General features: G+C 51.6%; 1 long non-coding RNA gene across 3 annotated transcripts; it reads right to left on the bottom strand.

Annotated features, from left to right (window-relative positions):
• Positions 1-3303: 3303 nt before the first annotated feature.
• LOC125616031 lies at positions 3304-18461 on the bottom strand. 3 transcript variants are annotated; one of them, XR_007346635.1, is made up of 5 exons: positions 15847-18461; positions 11571-14456; positions 11157-11333; positions 9623-9626; positions 3304-8661 (listed from the first exon to the last, which is right to left on the bottom strand). It is a non-coding gene; the product is annotated as an uncharacterized LOC125616031 (long non-coding RNA). The 3 variants fall into 3 exon arrangements; XR_007346636.1 differs by having other exon boundaries at positions 11571-15932; positions 16025-18461; XR_007346634.1 differs by having other exon boundaries at positions 11571-18461.
• Positions 18462-18717: the final 256 nt, after the last annotated feature.

Below are 18717 nucleotides of genomic sequence, written 5' to 3'. Positions count from 1 at the left end.
TGTCAATGTGATATGTAATCAGTATTGTCCCCTTTGAGACCTGTATGATCATGTGTCTTGTATTTTTTGTTACTTACCAAGTAATTACCATCTGAATTTTCTTATTGATTTATATTTGGTAGCATGTCTTTCTTAACCCCCTTCATTTAAATATATACAGCATATATTTGTTTGTGATGTGTCTCTTTATGACAAACTCTTGCTGAAGCTTTGCTTCTGTTCATCATCAACCAATTCTGAGACTGTCCTTGGTAAGCTTAGCATGTTTATATTAACTAGTGTTACTAATCCTTGTATTGTGTTTTATTTACTACACTTCATTTTAACTTTTTTCCTCCTTATTTCTAACTAGGTAGAGATTTTTCTCCTGGCTGGCTTAAAAAGCTATTCATTCTGCTTTTAGCTCTCTCTCGTTATCTTATTAAGACCTACAGTTTCACTTTTCTTCTTAATCCATGTCCATCCCTCTCCCGGACTCAACCATCTTCCTGGCTCACGTGGTCTTTCCCAGCAACCTCTGAGCCTGCTGCCCACTGGGCTGCCAATCACGTGCTGTCACCTGGAGTCTGTTTGGGATTCCTGTGGCTGTGCTGCTCTCTTGTCCTTGGTGGCTGTGTTTTGGTTTAGGTCACTGCCTGTAGAGAATGCGGGCATGTGTTTACTTACTCTTGTCCCCACATGTCCTGGTGTGTCCCTGGATTTCTTTCATTGCTGGTGGGCTCCTGTGCTCCCTGTATGCTTTTAGAGAGGAATAAACATTGCGTGACCCTTCACATCACAGAATGTGCTTCTTCATTCTCATACCTAATGTCAGTAGCACGGGCCAAGGCTGATACGTGGCTGTGTCTTCCTCTGTCTCCTTGGGAGCATGGATGGGGTCCATTCCTGAGTTGCCTGCTGCTGCCTGCTCTCCCACCCCTGAGTTGAAGCTCACAGGTGAGGGCTGCTTCTCTCGGGAACCCTCTGCGCTTGCCTTTGTTTCTGGTGTTCTAACATGGTGTGAGTTACCCCTTACCTGCTCTGCTTGGCATGCCACTAGCCAGCCTTCTCAGTCTTAAACTCTCTTTAATGCTAGAAGATTTTCTGGGTCATTGTTTAAGAAAATATACCTTCCCCTCTGCTTATTTCTCAACCTACTAAGTTTCTCACGTTAAGAAGATTAATCTTCTTAACTTTGCTCTTGAACTTTTCCATCACTTTATCCCTAGCTGGAGTATTTGGAGACTCCTCTCCTGGTTTTCCCATGGAGCTTGTTCTACTAGAGTCATTCAGCAGTGCTCAGCCACGGAGCCGCCTCTCCTGCCTCCCAGCCCTTCCTCTGTGCTGTTTGCCAGCCATCCTGGGGTCTGTGTAGGATAGTTCCCTGGGCTTTACGTGGCGACAGCCTCTTCTACCTGCCCCTTACCTCTTTGAGTTTAACTGTGGGCTGCAGACCTGCACTTCCTGCTGACCTGAAGCATTATTGCTCATGAGCACCTGCGATTTCCAGTGAGATGCCTCTTTCTTGCTTAGAGATTTTACAGATCCTTGGAGTTTTGTCTCTTCTTAGGTGCCCTCTCTCAACAGGTGCCACTTTGGGAAATATGATAATGTATCCTGTTTTCTCTCTTTCCCTCATTTGGTCTGTAAATAGCCATTTTATCTAGTATAAATTAATATATGTGTGTGCACAATATCAATCATATATATGCCATATCACTTATATATATAAAATCATTTATACACATGTGTACATGTATGTACAATGTCAAATAGATATTATACCATATCAACTTTATATATAAATCAATTATATCCATATATGTGTATCATGTGTGCGATCAATCATAGATCTCCCGCACATTAAATGTATATGAATCAGTTACACACTTACGTGTGTGTGGGTACAACTGCCTTTCTCAGGGGAAGCTCGTGGCCACTGAGAGTGCTGGATCAGACAGAACACAGAGGGAGGACCAATAGTCCAACAATTGCTGTAGCCACTTTGAGTATCCAGCCTACGTGTTAGCTTTAAGTAAGAGACAAACTAGGGAACAGAAACAGCAAAAGCAACCAGGAGAGAGTCACCCCAGCTGGACCCCAGCCCCGTGTGCGCTGCCGTTGCTGGCACTGCCCTACCAGCTTCTCCAAGGGCTGATCGCTCCACTTACGTGAGGAGCAATGGGAGCACAGAGAGGTGGGGTAACTTCCAAGGGCAGTCCAGCCAACGCGTGACTGATTCCGGACCTTGCATAATCTAAAAAGTGGAGGGCATGTAGACATGGAACTTTCTGGAAATTCTGAAGCTGTGAGAATGTCTTGTCTTCCCCTCACCAGGAGGCACATGTTGATGGAAGCCAAACTACCGGCCCTCTTGACTGCGCGGCCGTCCTTGCCGACCCTGCATCAGCGAGCTCTAACGTAAGGAAAGCAGCCACGTCGCTTTCACGTCGATTGTTCGCCTCTGTTTCTCTTAGATTCAGGAGAAAGTCATGGAGGAGCTCAGGGAAATAAAGAGAAACAGTCCTGGTTGTAGCATTGACTCAATCTCAACTAGCAAACTCCTTCACCCTATAGCAGCGCCAGCTTTTCCTGGAGAGTGGCTTTCCCACCTCACGCGGCGAGTGGTCTGCCTTAGGCTGCAGCACAGGTGCAGGGTGGTGCGTGGGAAGCCCCGGGCATGCTGACCTGGATGTGGATGTGGCTGTGTGACCCTGGAGACCACGTCTCCCCTAGTCTTCTTCATCAGTCACACACCAAAGGTGACAATGCCAGCTTCCTCGGACAGTGAGGTGAAATGCCTGGGAAAGATTTAAGGCAAAATCAGTTGCCCTTTCCTCTCTGTTTCCACATAATCTTGCTCATGTCTGCGCCAGAGGGGATTAGAGTGATCCACATTTATCTTCTTAAATTCACAACTCTAGTGTCTGCAGCAGTGCCAGTTCCAAACGTAGTTGATGCATGAACAACGAAGACTGTGGGTGAGAATTTCAGCACACCTTTGAGGGAGACATAGTTCAACCCATGATAGGAGGCTGGAGAGTATACTCACGATGCAGTGTTGTGTTTATGTTTTTAGCACATTTTGCATGTCTATCTGTGCAGGTCTGTGCTAGGTATTGAAATTCAGCAGGAGGTAGTCAGTACCTGCCTCAGTCCAGTTGGGAAAGACACACAACCACATTGACCATCTATAACTACATGATCACAACTGTTACACACTTACTAATGAGAAAATGGGGGGGGGAGGTCCTGGAAGTCTTCCTGGGGAGGGACACTTCTGTGTCTTCAAAGATGAGTCAGAGTCCACTGTGGGGGATGGTGTTCCTTGATTAATGCTGGGTCTACCTTGCAGGCCAGAGGGGATGGGATTCCAAGTCCCTGAGGTAGGTGCGCAGTATCAGAGATTGCTCAGAGAGCCTGGGGTTAGAAACAACGAGGAGGTACAGGAAGCCCAGCCTGCCACTGTCCCATGTACCTGTGCTTCTCAAACTCACCATGACTCAGCACCTGACACTCAGCTACGAGCCTGCAGAGCCCTCATTCGGGCAGCCTGGGCCTCTGTGTGGCTTCTGTGAAAACCTCTCGCCCACCACGTCATGGTGAAGACCCAGGAACCCTGCAAGAACTTCAAGAGGGGGCTGGAGGGGGCAGCTCTCTGGCCCCAGGAGCAGCATCCCTGGGAGGGAGTGCTGATCCTCACCTGTGCTCAGGCCAGTCCCTCGTCCGTCTCCTTCAGGGGCTCTCTGGAATGCCCTGCCATCGGGCTTTTCCTCCTCTTAGCTGAGAAATTCTTCGATGGTGCAGAACTAGCATTTGGAAGCATAGGCTTAGTTCCGCCCTTTGTGGCCTGTGTCTGTGGCTCGGCGGAGCCCCAGGCTAGAGCCGGAGCACAGGGCCCCCGTGGCACCCCAGACACGCATAGTAGGCCAGAGCCACAGGGCCACATGGTTCCAGATTCTGCACACAAAGCCAAGCAGTGGGACCCCCTGGCTTTTTCCTTCCTACTGGATACAGCTGGTCTGTGACAGTGGGGGAAACCAAGCCGCCTCAACTGAATGCCAAGCCACCTCAACTTAATAGGACAACTTAGTTGTCCCTATCTGTTCCCCAAATCGACCTCTTTGTGTAGGGAAGCCAACCCCAGGGCTTGGCCATCCTGAGCCCCACCCCGTCCACAGGTAGGAATCCCCCTGGGTGCTGTCTCATGGTGCCCCTTGCAACATCAGGAGCTGGAATGTGGCTGACAAATCAGACCCACCAGGTACGCGACCGCTTCACCTCTCCCTGCCGAGTCACTTCACATTCACCGTCAGTCATCTCGCTCCCAGCGAGAATCATCCCACCACTTCCAGCACCCGTCTCTCTGATGGAAGTTCCCGGGCCCGTGTCCATGGGTTTTCGCGGCTTTTGCCTGGCTGCCAGGTGATTGACCCAACCTGCAGTGGACGTGGACGAGCCATTCCCAAGAGGCCCTTAGAGAACCAAGTGGTGTCCCTCAAACCAACCTGAACTGCTTGGGTTTCAGCCCCTGTTTCCAGCTCCTGTTGCCAGAGGAGCCTGGAGGAGCCCTGGGCTGCACTGCACACGGCAAGCCAGGTCACCCTGCCTGCCTTAGCACCTGCTGCGTGCGGAAGCCGATGGCCTTGCCCAGAAACATCCACACTATACAGGGCGCAGGTGAGCAGTCAGAACAGCAAGGTCACCCAAGCCCAAAGCAGGGCACCAACTTTCAACCAGAGTCAGAGCTGGTTGCTACAACCTGTGTGCACTATGGACGGCCAGCTACAGAAAGGGGGACTGTGACCTTCTACGTTCGTGCTATATTTGCATTTTTCAAATCTCAATTTCTTGTCTCGTGCACCCTGATCAAGGCTGGGTCTCACGTCCACCTTCATGTCTGTCCCTCTCCTGCCTTCCTTCCTCAGGGCTGGCCTTCCTCGCTGCGTTTTTCCAGGTAATTATTTTCCATCCGTTTATTTTTAGACTTAGTGGCACTCGGTGGCAGTTTGATTTTGTGTTCTGTTTCCTTTCTTGGGCTCTTCTTTATCTCTTTCCCTTCCTGAATTTCTCTGAAACAGCCACTGTTCCTCCCACGCCTTCCAGGCTGGGAGTTCCATCACCTCCGCCAAGGCAGCCACTCCTTCCGGCCCTCTGCCTGGCCGCCCTCTTCCCCGCCCATCATCTGTCGGCCCTTGGCTGATTCTTACTCATTTTTGCTTCCTCCATTGAAGGACTTTGCCCTTAAAGTCCCTTCCTCAGCCCCGCTCTCCTGACTCCCTGGGCAACGGGCTTTAGAGGATTGCACATCGTCTTGATTTCCTGGCTACAGCATAAGCTCCCTGAGGTCAGGCACTGCCTTAGCCCACATGCCTAGCATGATTCCTGGACAAACTAGCCTTAAGGAAGAGTTGGCTGACCAGGTAGTCAGCTAGGGAATCCAGCAGCCCACAGATCCTTGATTCCTGGGAAGGAAGCAGTCTCTGCTGTAAGGGCTTCATCTCTGTGGAGCCTCAGCTTTTCTTGTGCCTGAAGTCAGCTCGTGGCCAATCTCCATGCCAGTTTCAGATTGGCCGTGGCCAGGGTGGTCCTGCATGGTGGCACAGCCTGGGTCAGACCATGAGCGAGACTGGGGTCTCTGAGCTCTGTGGGTTCTGGCTCTGTGTTTGGCTATTGGGGTGCTTACCTGTCCTTACCGCCTTCCCTGCCAGGTGAAGGGGAACAGCTGCGATTGTCCTTGACAATGGAAGTCCACAGTTCTGATTCCTACCAGAACCCAGGCAGATCATCAAGCGGGCCACGCTGCTTCAATGTTCCACAAAACTGCATTGATGGGTATTTTAAAACTTAGCCTCCTGAAACTTAGTATGTAGAAGTCCCCATAATTTCACACTTACTTTTTTGAGGACCCATAGGAGCATTCTACTCACATATAAAAGTTAGAGCACATGTGCACCTCTTATCTGGCTATTTACTACTGTCTGTTTAATGTTCTCCCACTGTGAATAGTGTGCAGATGCTCCTTGACCTTACAATCGTGAGCCCATCGTGAGATATATTTAATGCATTCAGCCAACCAAACTTCGTAGCTTAACCCAGCCTAACCGTAACACACTGAGAACACTTGCATTAGACCAAGTTGGGCGAATTCCTCCAAGGCAAAACCTGCTGCATAATGAAGTGCTGAAGAGCCCATGTATTCCTTTAATGTTGTACTAAGAGTGAAAACAATGGGACCCCTGGTGTGCTTTACACCATCATTAAGCAGAATAATCATTGATCAAAACTTGAGAGGTCGGGACTGCCTGTGTTCATCTTTTACTTGGCTGCTGGGAAGCCAGAGCAAAGCATGCTGCCCATGCCCACCTAGATGATTCACAGAGCATCTACTGACCTCTATGTGAGATGACATCTCTGAATATGTCACCATGATGCGTCTGAAAGCTGAGACTCCTGTTGTGGCTGCTCTGTCATATGGACTTACCCATCAGACCCTGGGCTGGGGAGAGTGTCCAAGTGCCTGCTGCGCCTTGGATGCCACAGTAGGGAGGCTCTGAGGATAGAGTCAAGTCCACCCTGGGCCTGTCTTGCCAACTCCCCTCTTCCCTACTTGTTAAACTAACAGATGACCTCGTAGTGGTCAGCCATGCTGTCAAGAACCTCTGCCTTTCTCCTGACCAGTATTTTCATGCCTGGAAATGGTCATTTTCCCCATGAGAAAAGGGACATTCTGCTGGGCATCTATGGCCAGTTTGTGACTTGCACAGAGCCATGCAGTTGGTCAGGGGCTGTTCAGTCATTGATGGTGAAGGACACTTCTGGAGGGAGTGGAACCAGTTCAGATCACAGCTTCTCCATTCCCTCTGAGCCGGACCTCTCACGCAGTGTCTTTCTACCTCCGTTTCCTCAGCAGTGAACGTGAAACCATGGCGGGTGGCCGTGAAGTCCAATGGGAGTGCAGGATGGCAGCCGGAGCCTAGTGGATGTTTGTCCAAAAGATCAGTGAGCCGGGATCTGAGTCTGGGGACTTTTACTGCAGACATGGTGCCCCTTTCCATTAAACCACATGCCCAGCAAGGCAGTCCAAGTCCACAGTAGCTCAGAAGGAAGCCTGGCCAGTCTTAACAAGCCACTGCTGAGGTGCCAAAGAGACTCTTCCACCCAGCGCCAAGTCTCGCCAGAGCCTGCGGTCTTCACAGACCCTTAGGTTGCCTCTCTGAGTGGGAAAGTGTCTGCCAAACAGTGATGTCCACCAAAAGAGGGGAAAATGGCCAGGCACGATAGCACAAGCCTATAATCCCAGTGGTTTGGGAGGCTGAGCCAGGAGCATCACAAGTTCAAAGCTAGCCTCAGCAACAGTGAGGTGCTAAGCAACTCAGTGAGACCCTGTCTCTAAATAAAATCCAAAGTAGGGCCAGGGTGTGGCTCAGTAGCTGAATGCCCCTGAGTTCAATCCCTAGTACATCTCCCACTCCCTCACCCCCCCAAAAAGGGGTAAAGCAAGAAGCCCTGGCCCCGGGCATCAAGCTCTTCCCTCCCAACCTGCTGGCTGAGTGTCTTCTGGAACTGGCAAGAGACTATCCTCCTTGTCCACCATGGCGCTGTACCTGGGTGGTGCCATACCACTGCAGCTCTTCCCGTGACTCAAGGACCTGAGCTGCGCAGAACTGTTCTCACTTCGAATAGAACACTCACTTTAGGAGCTTTTAAGTCTAAAAGCAAAACAATTTGTATTTGTTGAAAACATAATGTCACCTGTAATTGATGGGGTCACCCTGGCTCCAGAGGTGGAAACCACGTGTTTTGATGCTGGAATTCCAGTTCCTGAGATGAAGAATGCATTTACCTTTAAACTTTGGCTTTTGCATGGTAAAGGTCATTGCCAGTGACTAAACACTTTCTTTTCATTATGTTTTCAATAAGTGTCATTTACCATCAAGTGACAAGAGAAAGGTGGTAACCGGAACCCGCTTTTAAGTCATGGCCTGAGAGTTGGGGTGTCAGCCTGGTTACCACAGTTTCTCTTAGTGCCTTTCTCCATGCCGTAATTGGACCCTCCTGATGCAGTTTTTAAAGACGGACTTTTAAAAATCACTCAAAAGCCTTTCCCCCCATCTTTACATGCATTCAAAAATAAGAATTTACATTGTAAGCTGGGGCGGTCAGGAAACAAATGTTCCCGCATGATTTGTATGAAATACAGCAAAACAAAATGACGCTCATGTTTTTTGGATGGTCATGTCCCAGCAAAAGTCACCTTTCACCTGTGTGTGTGGAACTTGACAGAGAGCACAGGACAAGCAATTTTCTTATTTAATTGGTCTTTTAAAACTTTCTCTCTGCTTTGTGGCAGCCTGGCCTATGTAAGGCGCACGCTCTGAGCCGATTCGCCGGCGGGGGCTTTCCCAAGGAGCACCTGAGAGCGCCAGTGGACGGAACGTGTGGTGAGCGGCTTCACGGCCACCCAGGCCAGGAGCAGCCCTCCTGGTTCACAGTGGCCGGGGCTCAGGGAGCCTCCATAAAGAAGGTGGCTGCCTGCGTCACAGTTGAGAGGGCAGCAAAATTCTGACAGAAATCGATGAGAAGAGCAAGTGCATCCAGCAAGCAAAGAAGCCGAGCGAAGGCACATCTAGAAGGTGGCCCAAGGTAGTCAGCCGGTTCGCAGGTGGTCCTTCTCTTCCTCTATGTGCAGAAGAGAAGGGAGAAAGCTCGTAAAGAAGTAATGACTTAAGGCCCAAAGGAGATGTCAGGCTTAATTGCAGGGCTCTTAACTAACCCGCAAGGGGTGTGGACTGATGGTGGACAGGGGGCCCTCAGAGGCGTCGTGCCGTTGGCTTGTTGAGCTGAGGAGTCCTGATGGGTGCTGTGCTTCAGGTAGTACCTGGGTGAGCGTGCTGGTCTACATGAGAGGCACGACAGATGAGGTCAGGGCAGCTGGGACAGTCCATAATGAGCAAGAGGGGCAGCCAGCCTGGGCCAGGAGAGGGGCTGCCCTGCTCCCGGCAAAGCAGCCCGGAGGGGGCAGGAGCTCAGGGAGAAGAGACCCCAGGCTCAGTGACAACGCAAGTGCCCCAGAACAGGGACCGCCACGTGAGGGAAACCCCACAGGTGAGCAGGCTCGCCCTTGCTGGAAGGTTCTGGTGCCTTGCCCCCAGGGCAGGAGTCCCTTGGTCAGGCCTACCCTCCCCTGCCCCCAAGAAGGGCACCCACCCGCCCAGTGGTCTTCCTGACCTCCCTCGGCCCCGTCCTGAGGTCATCGATGTCCCCCTCGTGCTTTCTGTGCCTCTGGATCTTCTCCTCCTCCTGTGTTTCCAGTTGCCTTTTAAAGACCACTGAGCTTCTGCTACCAGCGCACCTGTCTGTCGGCCTTCATCAGAGATCCATCCTTGTCTCCCCGCCCCTCAGAGGCAGGTTTGGCCCACGCCCTTTGGCTCTGCTCCCCTCATTTGTGAGGTCCTCTTCCATGGGCCCAGGAGCCGGAGCCCTTCCTCTAATTTTTCCTCAGTGGTTTTTCAGTGATTGCATGAAAATTCTCCAAGGCTGGTGGCAATTCCCTCAGTGACCAGGACTGAGTCACTACTTGAGTGCAGTAGTGTTATTTGTTGAATTATTGCAGGAGAAAAGTGCTGAGGAAATATTCTACCTCTCTCTAGAGTTCATGAGCTGAAGACAATTTTCCTCTGCATTTTTACCTCCAATTGGGGAATTGAAACATAGAAATTCAGAATGTGGCTATTGATAATCTGGGAGGAATTTTTTTTTTTTAATTAAGAAGACAGTATCTAAATATTTGCAAATATGCAAATGTGGCGGCAGTTCATGTGACATGGACTAGCTTCCCAGGCACGGATACTAGGAAGCTGAGCAAAGATCTGTCCGGTCTTTCCTAACAGGAAGGAAAATACTGTCTTCAGTCTTAGCTTCAGGAATATAAACTCTCCGGCTTTCAGAACTGCCACCAGGCCATGACCAGGCGTCCCTGTTCTGTGTGGCTCTGGATTCCCTTTACCATTGGGCAGTCTTGTGAGAGGGACAGTGAATGCTCCAGGACGCACGTCGGTCGCAGCAGGGCAGCGGGGAAGGCTCTGCTGGTGGTAGGCCCTGCCGCTGGGCTGGAACCGGCAGGCATCCCCGGCACGGCTGCCCGCCGCCTGTGTGCTCCCGGCTGGGAGCACGGCAAGCTGGGAGGCGGCATGTCTCTGCAGTGGTGCGCTGAGGCAGGAGGGGGGAGTTGGTGACGAAGGAAGAGGAAAGAGGCTTGGCGGGGGGCTTCCTGGAGCAGAAGAGACGGGATGTGGCTGGGTGCCGGAGGGCAGGATGGTCTCAGAGGAGCTGAGCACGCAGCAAGGTGGGCGGTGGACCCAGACGCCAACCCAGTGTCCAGGTGCTACGGAGCCCCACTGAGGTCAAAGTCCTGCGTCCAAACAATACCAAAACTCACACGCATCCTCTGTTACTCTTGCCCACCCCGCCTGCTGTTCATCTTGTCATGCCATCTGTGACGCCACCTTATTTTGGTCTACAGCAGACATCACTGGCAGAGGTCTTCCTGCCGGGACGGCCCCCACCCCTGGGTGGCTCCATGGCTTCTGTGCCCACCTGGATGTGGTGACACTGGGCCTGATGTTGTGCCCCCAGGGAGACCACAGCCCTGTGTCCAGCACAGCAAGCCGGGGAAGCTGGCGTCTGTGAGCAGTGAAGGGGCTGCTCATCCTCCGGGTGCTGACGCTCCACAGGGAAGGGCACCTTTGTGGTCACCACTCCCACCTCACGGCCACTCATCCCCATTCACCAATTAACAGGGCTTTTCACGGGGCTCTTCCCAACACAAAACGCCCCACGCTTTGACTTAATTCTTAGTTCACAAGAAGTTTTGTTCTTCATCCCCAAATGGTGACCCTAAAGTCATCCTCTAGTAAGACATTTTTCACTTGGTGGTTTGAATGAAAGTCGAGCTGAAGCAGGGATATTCCGAGGTGAACTGACTGGACTGTGAGGGCTGTGACCTGGCAGTCCATCCTGGTTGGGAGGGACTGATGGGTGGCTCTTGTGGGCAGGTGGGGCATGACTGGAGGAGGTGGCCACTGGGGCGAGCCCCGGAAGGGGCATCTTCCAGGAGGCCCCCTCCTTCTCTGGCCGCCCTGAGCAGAGCAGCCTTCCCCCACCTGCCCTCCCACCTGGAGCTGCCGCATCCTGGATCCAGAGCCATGGAGTCGGCCTTCTGTGGACTGAGACCTCTGAACCATGAGCCAAAATGAACTCTCTCTCCTCCAACTTGTTCTTGTCAGGTATTCTGGTCACGGTCGTGAAAAGTTCACCAAGACAAAAGCAGACAAGTCCTCCAGCATTTCTCACTCAAGATTAAAAAAAAAAAAAAAAGACCACTTAGAGAGTTCTGCATCAGATTCATCTTTTTTTTTTTAGTTGTAGGTGGACACAATACCTTTTATTTATTTTTATGTGGTGCCAAGGATCAAACTCAGTGCTTCACAAGTGCTAGGCGAGCGCTCTACCACTGTGCCCCAGCCCCAGCCCTGCATCAGACCCATCTTAAGCCCAATTATTGTAATGACAAATTCATCAAGGCTTACCTCGAGAAAATATACCAACAGCATGATGAGAACTGGCGATTTCTCTATTTTTATCAAGGAACAAACACTATTGCTGCCGAATGCCATATCCCTTGAAGATGCTGGCAGCTGGAAGTTTGCTGGGGCCCCTTCGGCTGTGGCTCTCAACATGCCCTCCTTGACCTAACGTGAGCGAGAGTGTGAGTCAGGACGGAAGGAAGTGCAGAGGGCGGATGGATGGCAGGAGCTCTGGGGGGCCACCGGCCAGGGAGCCAGTGTCCATCCCTCCTCCAGGAGCCGGGTGTGAAGAGGGCACTGGGGTTAAAGAGCCCATTCAGCTCCTGCCTGGTGCCTCTGTGGGAAGCCACGCGGCCTCTCCACAGCCCTGAACTGGAAGTGCTCATGGTGCCCGCAGCTGTACACAGCTGGAGGAGGAGGAAGGCCAGCCTGCTTCACCACTCACTCTTCCACCCACAGGCAGTCAGGGCCCAGAGCCCTGGTGGTGTGGCACAACAGTGTGGGACAGACTGCAGACACCAGGACTCCAGTGACCTGAGCCACACCTGGAAACGGGCCCAGGAGATGCACCTGCTTCAAGTGACATGCATCCCCTTGGCTCCCCTGCTGCTGGGGATCTCACTGAACATTCCCAGTGCAAGGTGAGCTTTGGAAACTAAAGTTGTTAAAGACAAGAAAACTTGATTGTGGAGCTGCGAACACGGCTGCCATGATTCTAAAATGGTGAGTCATGAAATGAAAGAGGGGAGAGTTATTAAAAGCTGGCTTCTTGGTTTCTTCTGCCAAAGCTACATTTTTTTTAAAAAAAAATATTTTGTTTATATTTTAGCTGTTGTTGGACACACACCTTTATTTCACTTGTTTATTTTTGTATGTGGTGCTGAGGATCAAACCGAGGGTCCCACACGTGCGAGGCGAGTGCTCTACCGCTGAGCCACAACCCCAGCCCAAAAGCTACATTTTGTCTATAAAACAAATCAAAGTGTTTATGTGGAACCAAGAGGCTACTTGGTCATTGTCACCTCTTCCAAACCTTCAATCCTGAGAGCGGCTTAAAAGACCAAATTGGAAATGGAAGAGCTGACATGGTCTTGGCCTCACTGCCCACCCTGTCATCCGCGCTCTCTTTACTGAGCGGGGACCACCGGGCGTGGGTTAAACTCCTGACCCTGCTGGCAGCCCTTCCCCACCACGTTGTCCTGCCTCCTGCAGTGACACACCACACCTTACCACGCCTGTTAGTGTTCTGCTCTCATCCATATTCTAAGCTTCCAAAGGGCAAAATGACGTATTTAGAGAAATGCAAGTGTTTTCTCCACCCCCTTCATCTGCGTCCACAATGAGATGTGCAGAGGACTCATGGCTGCTCTTGTCAGTGTGCCAGAGGGGGAAGGGGCTTGGGCTCACACTGCCCTCTCTGTCCATATATGTATGATGTATAGGTACCCCCTACTGAGCACCCTGTCCATACCGCAGTGGGAGGAAACTGTCTTGATGGGCTACACTCTTGAGCCAGGTACTAGTGGTGGGCAGGTGACTGTCCCAATAGAACAAGCCACCATTAGCCTCACATTTGTTCCTCTATTCCCTGAAATTGTTCTGGAAGGTGGTATATTAGTCAGCTTTCCATTACTGTAACAAATATCTGAACTACTCAACTTAAAAAGAAGAAATGTTATTGGGGCCTATAGTTTCAGGTATTCCCATCTATTATTAATTGTTCCTTTTGTTTTGGGGCCCGTGGTGAGACAGCACCTTGGCAGCCACACAAGGTGGGTCAGGCTGTTCACCTCATATGGCCACAAGGCAGAGAGAGGAGGAGACCAGAACCCCTAATCCCATTCCAGGGCAGCCCCCAAAGACTTCCCACTAGGCCCTTCCCCTTAAAGGTTCTTCCACCTCCCAGTGAGCCACACTGAGGACCAAGGTTTCAACATGCAGGGCCTGGGGACATTCCAGATGCAATATCACAGGTGGCGTGTTCTGGCAGTGTTTTACAGATGAGATCTGCAGTGCACAGAATGTGTTTGGCCTCTTACCACTTATTCCCTCTGTGGCCAGAAGGTGGGGAGGAGGCACAGGAAGCAGAGGCTCGCTTAGGTCTCCCTCCTTGCTCATCGTTGTGGGTTCACCAGGTGTCAGGGGACATCCCGGGCTTGCCCCACTGCTTGAAAAACATCATCTCGTCTCATTTTCAGCTGCACACATTTGTGCCTGAAGCAACCTCTGCAGGGGTCATGCCAGGAAAGAAGGGTGAGGAGCACCCTAACACCAAAGCCACCCAACATGGATGGGATCTTAGATGCAGCAAATCCTGTCAATGTGAAGATCTGTGCGGAAGTTGCAAATGTCAGAAAGTGGCACGTCCCTGTAGGAGGGGTCCTGGGCAGCAGAGCAGGTGCGGCTGCTCAGTGGGTCCGGAATTCAGTAGGACAGGAAGATCCGCCGTCCAACATGGTGCCTGAAGGCCCAGAAACTCAGTGAGAGACTAGGTCTCATGTCATGTGACTTCTACACAGAAAGGAAAAGGAAACAGCACATTCTCTACTGACGTGTTTAAGCAGAGTCCATACCTAAAATTCCCGTCCTCTGAGTTCCTCTCCAGGGGAAACTCTGTCCTGGAGTCCCTCTACATTCCCCTTAAGGAGGGGCGGCAGGCTTGACCAACACTGGCCCATCTCCAAGGTCAAGCTAAGAGGCTCCTCTCTGTGAGTTCAGCAGAACTCCTCCTGGTGGACCCAAGCACCCCTGCATGGCTCCAGTGTCACAGGCTACGTTGTCTTCTGGCTTGGGTGACACATGCCACATGGGTCTTGTTAGTCCTTCTCTCACGAGGCTGGGGTTCTCAGAGGGTAGGACTGTGACTGATGCACTTTCACAGCCCAACACCTGTCCCAAAGTCAGAAATAGGGGACGTGGATGAGAGGACCACTGATGGCCACCAAGGCTGCCTTGCCCTGGAATGCACCACCACAGGAGGCACCTCAACTTTAAATATTTCTTGCATCCTGCAACATATGATATTGTTAAGGTCATTTACGTTTTGTGTTACTTCTGTGTTTTCCCTCACAGCACAAATGATGCCTATAAAAGGAGACCCACGGATTAAGATACAAACATCTTCCATAGACTTTTCCTCTTGATCCTCTTTCAGAACACTTAGCATATTGGACTGCAATTGAAATGTACAGATTTGTCCTCCCAGAGGTGAATTTCATGGTGCAGATGAGGTTCCCTTTGCTATGACTGGGGCCCTTGCGGAGCTCTGATGTCACCTGAGGGCTCAGGCAGTGCTGGAAGGATGAGGTCAAGCTCCCTCCCCCTGCTCCATCCCCATGTGGGATGAGTGGTGCCCATTCTCAGACAACCTTTGTTTCTGTGGACCTGCCCTCCTCCTGCCTCTTCCTCATTCTGCTCTCAGCCTGTGTGCAACTTGGGAAATTTCCAAGGTGAAGCACTAAACCTGAAAGAATGGAAGAGCACCTGTGCCCAGAGCACTTCCTCTGGGGGTGGCGGGTCCTAAGTCTCGGGAACCTGTGCCTCTTTCCAGTTCTTGTCAGTGGGACATGTGCTGCTCTGCACCACAAACGCATCTGACCTTTTTTGCTGGAAGATAAATCTAGACGCACAGCAATCAAATTGGGTGTCACATGGTCTCTCAGTCTGTTTGTGCTGCTGTAACAAAATACCACAGGTCGGGTAATTTACAAGAATGCAAACGTGTCTCTCATGGAACTGGAGGCTGAAGTCTGAGACCCAGGCAGCAGCAGCCCTCAACGCCTCGCCAACTCTCAGAGACCCCACCTCTTAATCCTATCGCATTGTCCATGCCTGAAACTTGGAAGGGACCCATTCAGATCCTAACGTGTGCTTGCCTTTAGTTATTTATATGTGTGTGAGAAACTTTATAGAAAGATCATGTGTCCAGGCTCTCACTGAGCAGGTTCAATTTCATTTTTTAACAGATTCCTTTATTTAAATTTACTTCCTCATATAGCTAGAAACTCTAGAGGAAGTTTATATACAGACACACACATACAAAACCTATGAAAATAATTATGTATTCATGTATATATATCCATCCTACACAGGATCAAATACAGGAAAACCAAACCCCCTGAGATTTTCCTACAGAGAAGCAAGTAAAGAAGACCAATTTGTGGGCATCGCTAACCTAGCATTGAGTCAGGAGTTGATGGCCACGGTGCTCAGACGCCACCAGATCCTCTCGGCCCCCACCAGATCCTCTTGGCCCCCACCGGATCCTCTCGGCCCCTACCTGGTTTGCCGGCTTTCTCGGCTTTCTGGCGTCTCTGGCTGGTCGGCTGTTGCTCTCCACCTTCGACAGCACACGTGAGATGGTTTCTTGGGTGAAAATATGCAGTGACTCAGGTCGCAGCACCAACTCTGAAATCACCCTGTCCCCTGTCCCCCGCCGGTACCTCTTCTCTTTTCACCTTTGACTGTTCTCCCGTCACACGGGGTCACCGACATGTTCCAAAGACGGGGCTCTTCCCGTCCAGCCTGGTCTCTCCCCAGGTCCCCCTTCTCTTTTCCTCAGCCTTCTCCTTCCTTCCCCGTCAGTCTGCGAGGCAGGGCCTGGGCATGCTCAGCCAAGACTCCCTGAGCAGGGGAGGCAAGCCGCAGGGGCACTGCGGGTGGAGAGGCCACCCGGGGAGCACGGCTACCTACATTCAGGTAGAAAAAGAGGAAGTGAAATAATAGGGAGCAGTAGGTCCAAGGACAGATGGGAAAGCAGGCGTGGGAAGCCGTGGACACCGGAGAGGGGGCCCAGCACCGTGCAACGGCCAATGCTCTGCTCCCTTGCCCGCCCCCAGGCCAGGACTTCTCTGGTTGGAAGTCTGTTGGATTCAGTCCCTGAATAGTTCGTTACCAAGCTGGCTGCAGACACTGGACAGAGCAGAGCCCGAAGGACAGAGGCCGGCAGGGAAGAGGGGGGAAAGCGCACCGAGGACTCTGAGAACACGAAAGGCCTTCCCAAGCAGCTTCAGCCCAAGCCGCGGCTAGGAGTCAGAGGCAGAGGGTGCGGAAGGCTTGTCCACCCAGCTTCCCACCAAGGGAAACGTGAGAGCTGCTTGGAGGTGACTCTGCGAGACAGAGACACACCCGGGGCCTGCGGGGAAGCTCCTGTGGAGGGCGCAACAGCCAGCAAGAGGAAAAGGGACGATCGGACGACCTGGCACCCCCCGGGCAGATGGCTGAGGGGCCATCTGTGGAGTGGCGGGGGTTTAGATGGGAACCTGGGGTCAGAAAGCTTTGGGTGCTGTCTCCGTGAGAGCACCCAGGAGCCTTCAGACCCAGGCTGTGCCCATCGAGCGTCGCTGCTGGATTCTGTACCTGCCCAAAGTGAGTCCACGGTGGCTCGCCAACTCAGACAGAGCCCACCACTCCCGATGATCTCCTTGCCGAAGAAGTACTTTGTCCAAGGAAGTGTGTGTGTGTGTGTGTGTGTGTGTGTGTGTTGTAACAGGACTTCATTAGATAAACCTCCTCACCTTCCAAACCCTCTCCCAAAAGAAAACACAAAAATGGGCCAGAGGCAAAGTTCCTGTTTGATGGAAAGGTCTGGTGATCTTCCCGTGAAACAGTGGGGCTGAAAGCATTTCCGCAACCCTGAGACCGGCCAGGCGCAAACACGTGCAGCCAAAGACCTCCCCTCCCTCCCCGTGCTGAGAGCTTTCCTCTAAGACCTTGGAGTTCCTCAGGAAAATAAAAGACGCAGTCTACCAAAAAGAATCAGAGAATTCTCGAGAAATCTATCCCAAGCAAACATGCTGGATGGTTCAGTTATGCTTATCAGAGTTGCTAGAAAAGCTGCTTTCTAGGGTCACTTTGAAGAACCTTCCTCCATGGGCACAAAGCAAACTTGAGAGAGTAGACTTAGTTGTCTATTTCTGGACCTTTGACCTGAAGTTCCAAAGACCTCTGCAAGCCCTTCTGCATGTGACAGTCTTAAGCATTGGGCTATCACTGCTTTTGGCTTCAAACTATTTTCAAGCTCTATAAATAGAAGGTATTGATGTTTTTAAAAAGGCTGGTTTTCAGTCTCTGGCATTTTCTCCTCTGAAAGGCTGAGTTCCAGGGTGTGTGTTTGTGCCGACAACTACAACTGCCCTTCCCCCGGGACCTCCTTCCATTCCCTCAAAAGAATAAACACAAGAGCCGTGTATCCTGCATCTGAAGTGGGGGCTCTTGAAAACCTTCTCCCGTTTATTTTAGAACCCTCTTTTCTTTCCTCCCCAGGGCAGGGTTGGGCTCCCGCACTGAGCTGCGTTTTGCAATATCACATAAGGTTTAAGAGCAGCGCAGGCCCAGAGGGGACAGAGGGTCTCGCATGGTGAGAACCAGGGCACAGGACCCGCTTCCTCCTGTCCCCCTGCCACCATGTGCTGCTGCCCAGCCTTTAGGAGGATTTATCAGCATGCATGGACACACGCACACCCACAGGGGGCGTAAACCCCCATTAGCAGTCACTATACAAAGAGGGAATTCCACGTGCTTACATGCAGGTCTGACTCCACTTCTCCACTTCAGCAATCTCACCTGCACTGAGCAGACCCGACCCTCTCCCTTCCCAGTCTGACTTTAGACCCCCAGAACCTTCTCTGGGTGACTGTCTCCAGTCTGAGGCCTGCCGACCTTCTCCAACATTCCTCCCACCCCGTCTAGAATGTTCCCCTGTAAAGCAGGGTGCCGGGGAGGGTTCTGAAGTGGTTACCTCCAGGGTCCACTTGAGAACACCTCTTCCTAGGGGGCAGTGCCGAGGAGCTCCGAAGTTGGCATCAGAGATGCAACAATCATACCTTTTCTCAAATGCAGATACGAAAGATAAATACAAGATGACATTTGCAAATGACATCTATGGTCAAAAAAGGGGAGGGCACTACCCACCCCCCTTTTCTCCATCCTCTCCAGATGCCCCCCTCCCCCGCCCGGCCATCTGTACTGGCGCCCAAGCCGCCTTCTCCATTAACAAAGCCCCACCTATTGATTCTGCTTTAATTTGCCCACCCTGCCCCCCACCTTTTGCCCCCAGAAAACACAATCCCCGATGGTAATGGCTTTGTCTACAGGGGTGTGGTCTGAAAAGGCACAGTCGCCTTTCTGGGGAGGGTTTCCAATGGCACAG

Source organism: Marmota marmota, unplaced genomic scaffold (genome assembly GCF_001458135.2).
Source record: "Marmota marmota marmota unplaced genomic scaffold, marMar, whole genome shotgun sequence".
Classification (NCBI taxonomy): domain Eukaryota; kingdom Metazoa; phylum Chordata; class Mammalia; order Rodentia; family Sciuridae; genus Marmota; species Marmota marmota.
The sequence above is the reverse complement of the archived record's forward strand: the minus strand, read 5'-3'. Positions and strand labels throughout refer to the sequence as shown.